Raw genomic sequence first — 8,051 nt, 5'->3', positions numbered from 1 at the left:
ATTCTTTAATTGTTTCTGTCTGTTGCATAACTAATTTTGCAAGATTTGAATCAATTACAGTGGTGGGGCATGATTGGTTAAAGAATTGTTGCATAATGTTCTAGGATTGGTTAAAGAATTGTTTCGTAATATGCTAAGATTGGTTAAAAATACTGTTACCAGATTTGGCCGTTACTTTGGGGTATGCTCATTTATTAGGGTTACTCTTCTGGGGAGGGGGTTTCTGTAATTCTATCAATGTACTGCTTGTGTCACTTGTGTTTTCATATGGAGCTCTACTTCTCCCTGCTGCAAGTCCCTTCCCAATGGAGCTATCCTGCAGGACCTAGGTTCCCCAGGGCTGGGTTCCTCCAGCCCCAGAACCAGATGAACACACACACACACACACACACACACACACACACACACACATTAACAGAGCAAGTCTGAGCGGACCGGGTCAATCAGCACTTTCAAGCTGACCCCTTATATGTCTCTGGACTCAATGGGCTGGATGAAGCAGCACTTTCAAGCTGCCCCCCACTTATATTCCCCTGGGCTCCATGGACTGGGTCAAGCAGCACTTTCAAGTTGTCACCCTTATTCGTCCCATATTCAGCACGTCCCTATTCTCCCACTCACATCACAATTGTACTGGCAGCAGAGATGAAAGTAAGCCAATACGGTACGGTACGGCGTACCGGCAAGAGCCAGTACGCCGTGCCGGACTGCACTGGCTTCCACAGCGGGGATTTAAAGGGCTCTGGGCTCCCTGCTGCTGCGGGGAGCCCCGAGCCCTTTAAATCCCCCCCGCAGCTCCGGCAGCCGGGCTGGGGCTAGGATTTAAAGGGCTCAGAGCTCCCCGCAGCCACGGGAGCTCTGAGCCCTTTAAATCCCGGCCCCAGCCTGGCTGCCAGAGCTGCAGGGGGGATTTAAAGGGCCCGGAGCTCCATGGCAGCCGGAGCCCCGGGCCCTTTAATTTGCCCCTAAGGCCCGGGGGCTCCCAGCCACCTCTGCAGCTGGGAGCCCCGGGTTGATTTAAAGGCCCTGGGGCTCCCAGCCACAGCCGGTGCCCCAGGGCCTTTAAATCTCGAGAGGTCCCGCCTCTTCTGGATGAGGCCACGCCCCTTCAGGACTCCAGCAGTACCGGTAAGTCCTGTAAGTTACTTTCACCCCTGACTGGCAGTAACCTACTTGATGAGCCAACCCCACAGTATTTTGGGTGCTGCAGGTATCTTTAGCTTAGGTAAAAGAAGCGTTGCTGTAGAGTGAATGGGGGAAGCTAAAAACACAAAAGCGTAAAGTTCAGCAAGAGAGAGGGAAGCAACTAGCTCAACCATAAAAGTTATTTATTGAATAATAGTGATAACTACACAAGGAGAGCTAAACCAACATAACATACATTATGAAAGGTTAATACCTAAGGTAGAAAGGAAAACAGAGAGAGAGAAAAAAGGGGGATCTCACCCACTCCATGAGGCTTGAACTGGTCAGGATTCCCAGGTGATGGTGGTAGCTCAGGGTCCTAAGTGCTGGAGACAGGCAGAGCCCCCAGCATGATCAGTCAGGAGAAGATGTAGTCCCAGTGGAACTGAGGCATAGTTTGGATCTAAGCATCAGAACACTGACTGGAGGGTCAGTAGGGATTTTTATAGAGAAAATACAATGATTCAAGGGAGAACACTAGATTTGTTTATAGGTAAACTGATGACTCAAGGGTTTTCTTTAGGCTAGGCAATAGGAGCTGATCACTCTTGGCTATGGGTGATGTTTTCTTCCAGGGAGCCCACAATGCAACTAGGCTGCTTCAGTATTTTGGATATCAACCAAGGATTCATTACTAGAATTGGTCTGATAACTGCTGAGCTGGGTGTGGGCAGGCATACGTTCATTAACATCTGGAGCAGAGATTCCCATGATGCAGTGCTTCCCTGCTTTTTCTGGTCCCAGAGTTCAGTGCGGTTCTCTGTTCTCCATCCTGTATGCAAATTGAGATGTCTCCCTGTCCCATCTTTCATGCAGATGTGGCTAGGGGAGTTGTCTCTGTTCTTCATTCTGTATGTTAATGGAGATGTCTTAATCTTGTCACCCTTGTCAGGAGGGGTCTAGGTGTGTCTCCCAATGCCCCTCATTGCTCTCTGCACGTCTTTTCTCTGATGGGTTTTGGTTTAAGCAGAGGCTGCTGGGGGGGGGGGAGAGAATCTTTCATGAGTCAGACAGGCTGGATACTGCGCCCTGGTTCCCCAAGAACACAGAGTTGACTGGTATCAACTGTTTTGTAATACTTTTGTTTAAAATTATTGGTTAAGGTATAGCTAAGTAGGACCCAAGTTTTAACTATATAAACTGGGGTCCAAAAGGAAGATCTTTGAAACTTAACTCCAGGACACAGCCCAAGATCAAAGCTGCCAGACCTCAACACCCTGCCAACCACACCGTGCATAAGCCGAAGTCCCCAGACGCTCTAATCTTGACTGGCCATCAAGAGAAGTTTATCTGCTTTATTGGGAGTGCTGAGCATTGTATGCTTAGCATGTGTATTCTGTTGATTAGTTGTAATAAATATAGGTTAAGGATATTACTGTGTAAGGCTCTTTCATTGGGAAAGGGTCCTGCAGACCCGTAACTCCCTGAGTCCACCAGGAAGGGGTATTAGCCCTGAGCCCATGGAGGGGTCATGTTGGATCCCTCACTTCCTGAGTACCCAAAAGAGAGGGTAGGGGAGCGAAAGCCCTAAATTGTGTAGGTAACACCAGAAGTTATAGAACCAAATTTAAATGAGAAAAAACAACAACAAGGAAATGGGAAATTCAATGACATTAATAATGCACTTGATTAATTTGGCATCTTTCTTCCTAGGATCTCCAAGCACTCTATAATCATTAATTAATCTTATATGTCCTACATAGTAGGTAAGTATTATACCTTCCTTTTTACAGTGATGGTAACTGAGGCACAGATAGATTAACTGACGTGCTCAATGATACACAGCAAGCTAATTCCAGAACCAAGAGCAGAACTTGGAGCTGCTAAGTCTTGGTCTTCTGCTCTCACCACTAAGCAGTGCTTTCTCTCTTACTTGGTTAACTAGCGAGATTTGCATGACAGAATCAGTGCACATTAGGGCTTAGCTGGAGTTGGGACAGAGAACCGATGCAGCCAAGTCTGATACAGCATTCCCCAAATGGCAAACTTCCAAATCCAAAACTTAAAATATCAGAAGACAAAACAAAATGCCCCCCATGCTTCAGCAGCACTTTTTAAAATCTGTAAATGATATTGTATTCAAACTTATTGTACAATATAAACAAATGCATGTTTTATCCCAATGCTTTGAAGTGGACAAGGCAAAATTTCATAGAAATTAAAATCAGGATACCAAAAACACTTCATTTAAAATATAATTTATGTGTGTACTCAAAGGAAACCTCCACTATGTCAGATGCACTTTGCTAGCATATAGGGATTCCATGTTTTAATTAGGAGCCGATGAAGAAAAGTGAATAGCAAGCAAATGGAACAGGTTTTAAAATAAGAGAGAATCAAATACTTGTTGAGCTGTGTGTGCGTGCACATGTCTAACTACTCCTGTCATCTGGGACTTTCACTGTCTTCTTGATCAAGTTATTCCCCACTTTCTCTCTTACAGCCTTGTAGCTGCTGTTGGTCCATATTCATGGTTGCCCCACATGGTTGTGACATCATTTACACCAGTGCAAGTTGGATGTAAAACATTGCCATTCTGATTTGGTGTTCTTACCAACAGGTCATCTAGACCTGTTCCACGCAAAGGTTACTTAACAGGATTTTAATTATTGTTTTATCTAATCCGTTTCAGAACAGGTCTAGTAATAATACCATCTATCACTCGCACCTTAGGTTTGTCTCAGTGGGGATTTTTGTACTGGTGTGACTATACTAATGGACCTCCTTCAGTGGCGCACAACTGGAAACCCCTACCATACATGCACTCCACTGGGTTAAAAACAGGGTAAGTCACATTGGTGCAAATCCCTTTTACACCACTGCAACATATCTACACATATCTACATATCTATCATATCTATCTAGGAGTTGGCACTGGTGCTGCTACGACAGTCTAGCTCAGGGGTAGGCAACCTATGGCACGTGTGCCAAAGGCGGCACACGTGCTGATTTTCAGTGGCACTCACACTGCCCGGGTCCTGGCCACCGGTCCGGGGGGCTCTGCATTTTAATTTAATTTTAAATGAAGCTTCTTAAACATTTTAAAAACCTTATTTACTTTACATACAACAATAGTTTAGTTATATATTATAGACTTTTAGAAAGAGACCTTCTAAAAACGTTAAAATGTATTATTGGCATGTGAAACCTTAAATTAGAGTGAATAAACGAAGACTCGGCACCCCACTTCTGAAAGGTTGCCAACCCCTGGTCTAGCTACACCCTTGCAAAACCCTGGTGCAAACCTTTTGTCTACGCTAGAACTCCAACTGTTGCTACCACTGGTGGATCTGCACCAGCAATAGCAATCGTCATAAATATATGGGGGAGAAGTTTAAGGCAGACAACTGAAGAGCCGCCAAATTCCATAATCCCAAAATGCTCACTTTCTAAAATAAGGCCCAGATACTGCATTTGGATCTATGTGAAGCACAGCAAATGACTTCAAATAACAGCAAATTCTCCCCATATATCTGCAAATTCTCATTTGTTGATGAACTTCATGGGTTCAGACAGGACTACCCATGTGCATAAACCTGGTGCAGTCCTGAGGACCTAGTACTGAAAAAGTAATTACTATCCCCAAGCGAGTTACCGAATTAAAAAATATTGAAAAAATACAGACAAGGGGAAAAGATATTTTGAAAAAAATGAGATTGAGATTATGGGCCTGATCCAAAGATTTGCATTGATTTCAATGGGCTTTGGGTCACAAGCTTGAGGAGGAGGAAAAGCTGTGTGAGGGAACACACAAAAGAGAGCACTGTTTCTAGTAAGATGTTTTTACAGACCTCTTGGCCTGTTTGATTTGCCTTTATAGTTTATGTGCTCATTTCAAAACACTCTCACCATAAAATAAAATGATGCGATCAGTCTGCATTTGGTGTTTTCATGTAAATTTGTTTTATTTTTGTATTTGATAAATACTGTTGGAGTAATGATTCTTGAAATCTCTCTCACAGCAGACTTAATTGACAGCCCCCTAAGTGCTGAGCCTTTTATAGCAGACATAACTGACAACCCTCACATGTGCAGCCTGCAAATAGTATTGTATGGTCCACATTTGAGGACAGTGAGACCCACTGGAGGAAGATAGTTGTTCTAATTATTTGTTACAAAGCAGATTAATATACTATGTGTTGTATGCGCATTGTTGGGACGACATATCTTGTGGGCTATAATAAATTCATTCCTTTTAATAATCATGAGAAAATAATCAGTACAGAACAGAATATATGCCAAAAGGTACATATATGTTGTAAAATGTTTGGAAAATGCCTCAGTGGAACAGAGTTTAAGAACATAAGAACATAAGAATGGCCATACTGAATCAGACCAAAGGTCCATCTAGCCCAGTATCCTGTCTTCTGACAGTGGCCAATGCCAGGTGCCCCAGAGGGAAAGAACAGAACAGGTAATCATCAAATGATCCATCCCCTGTTGCCCATTCCCATCTTCTGGCAAACAGAGGCTAGGGACACCATCCCTGCCCATTCTGGCTAATAGCCATTGATGGACCTATCCTCCATGAATTTACAGGCAGTCCTTGACTTTATGACGTTCAACTTATGACAAATGGTACTTACGACGTTTCTGAATTGACACTCTGATTTGACTTACGACAATTGGTTTAGACTTTACGACGTTTGGTCCCACACTGGAGTGGATTGTGGTTCCGAGTTACGACATTTCGACTTACGACGCAATTTTCAGGAACCAATTGTGTCGTAAGTCCGAAGACTGCCTGAATCTAGTTCTTTTTTGAACCCTGTTATAGCCTTGGCCTTCACAACATCCTCTGGCAAGGATTTCCACAGGTGGACTGTGCGTTGTGTGAAAAAAATACTTCCTTTTGTTTGTTTTAAACCCGCTCCACTTAAAAACATGTATTCTTTTTTCTTACATGCACACCTACCAACTTCAGAAAACACAAATCATGCCCTAAAGAAATGCCCTGTGTTGGGGTGGCATGGAGATGCACTTCCTAGTTGGCACAGTGCTTTACAGAGTTTCAGGGAGCATAGGAGTAATGAGGCCCTGAAGAAGTTGTAGGGTCTATTCCTTTCTATGCCCAGCCAGCTCTGCTGTAAAGGGCAGGACGTAAGTCAGTGGGGCTATGACCTCCACTCCTTAGCTTCCCCTTCAGAGAATCAGCACTGGACAAACACAGGTGCTAGACAAATGTAGTCCTTGCACACTGTGAATGCAAGGGCTACCACAATGCCCAGTCCTTGGTCAGGTGTGCAATAAGAGGAGCCATTTGGGCTCTCTTCCCCCTTTCCTCACTGCAATAAATGTGTAGAACCTATAAATTTGGCTTAATCTATTTGTATCTCCATATAAAAAATAATAACGAATGTGCAACTTTTTCACACATCACCAGTCTGTCAGCTCTTAACCATAATAATAAATGTGTCTTTTCAGAGGGCTTTCACTAACCCCACCCCCTGCTTGACTGCCTGCTTTCCCTAGTCCCTCACCAGTTCTTTCTTCCATCCTCTCAGCTGCTTGTATGTCCTGTGAAGGGGACCACATATGCAGCTACAACTGGGTAGGAGGAGATTGTAGCCAGCTACCATCTGATGGGCAGCAAATGGATGCATAAGGGGAAGGCTGAAGAGCACTGGACTGACAGTTTTGATTCTCGTTGTCTTGCTCAGCTGTAAATGTCAGAACAAGATCAGAAATTCAGATATTTAAAGCTGAATCCATCAACTGCCTCCATCAGCACTGCTTCAGTTTTGGTGCCTTTCTTGGTACAGGCATATTATTAGGTTGGAAGACAAACAAACAAGTGTGTTTACCAAGGAATGCTGGTACATGGCCAATGGTCACTTGGTCACCAAAAGCTTCGGTGGAGTGATAAGATTGCTAGTGATGGAAATAAACTGAATATCCAGTCAGACCACCTTAAGGATCTTGCTAGAAATTGATCTGGGTGGTGCTCAATCTGCAAGGAGGCTACATTAAGATGGCCACTTGTCTGGTTTTAAACCAGACAGTCCTCTTTTTGGGTGGTTTGTCCCCCGTCCGGTACTGAGACAAAACTGGATGTCATTTTGTCCAGTATGGGACGGGGAACGCCATTTTGAAGAGTGCACTGCTCCAACCCCACTGGCATGTTCTCGCACACACAGTTTATGTGAGGTCACGCTGGCGGGGCCAGGGATCCACACTCTTCAACCTGGTACTCGCTTGTGGCAAGGTCATCTCAGCATGGGTAGGCCCACGCTGTTCCCAGAAGTACAAGAATGTCCATTATCCCAGGAACATGTGCGTGGCCATCATAGGCTACGTTCCTTTTGGATTTGTCATGATGATGATGAAATGGGAGCATAAACATGGTGGGGGTGGAGGTGCACTTTCAATAATCCATCTCAAGCAGTGAGTGCTTCTAAAAACGAGGCCTTGAGAGGTCTGTTTAAGAGCCGGTTGGAAAATTATAACAAACGTTTTTTGAAAAATGCTGAAAATGTTCATTTCTCCCTCTTTTTTTTTTGGCAAAATGCTATTGTCAAAATTCTCTGAGCAGCTCTAGCTTTATATATATATATGTATGTATGTGATGAGCTCCACTTAGCTCTGAAAACTTGCCACCTATATACAGAGGTGGTGACAATATTAATCATGAAACCCTGCTCAGCAGAAGACTGTAACAACCTCTAAATACAGTAGAACTTCCACATGCCAAAAATATAGTCAAAATCTTGCTAGCTGTTTAATACACTAATACACTAAGGGGTTCTCAAACTTCATTGCACCACAACCCCCTTCTGACAACAAAAATTACTACACGACCCCAGGAGGGGGGACCGAAGTCTGAGCCTGCCCGATCCCTGCAACCCAGGTGGGGGGGGCCAAAGCCA

This window comes from Terrapene carolina, unplaced genomic scaffold (assembly GCF_002925995.2).
Source record: "Terrapene carolina triunguis isolate 2854851 unplaced genomic scaffold, T_m_triunguis-2.0 Scaffold21, whole genome shotgun sequence".
Taxonomy (NCBI): Eukaryota; Metazoa; Chordata; order Testudines; family Emydidae; genus Terrapene; species Terrapene triunguis.
Note: the sequence above shows the minus strand (reverse complement) of the source record.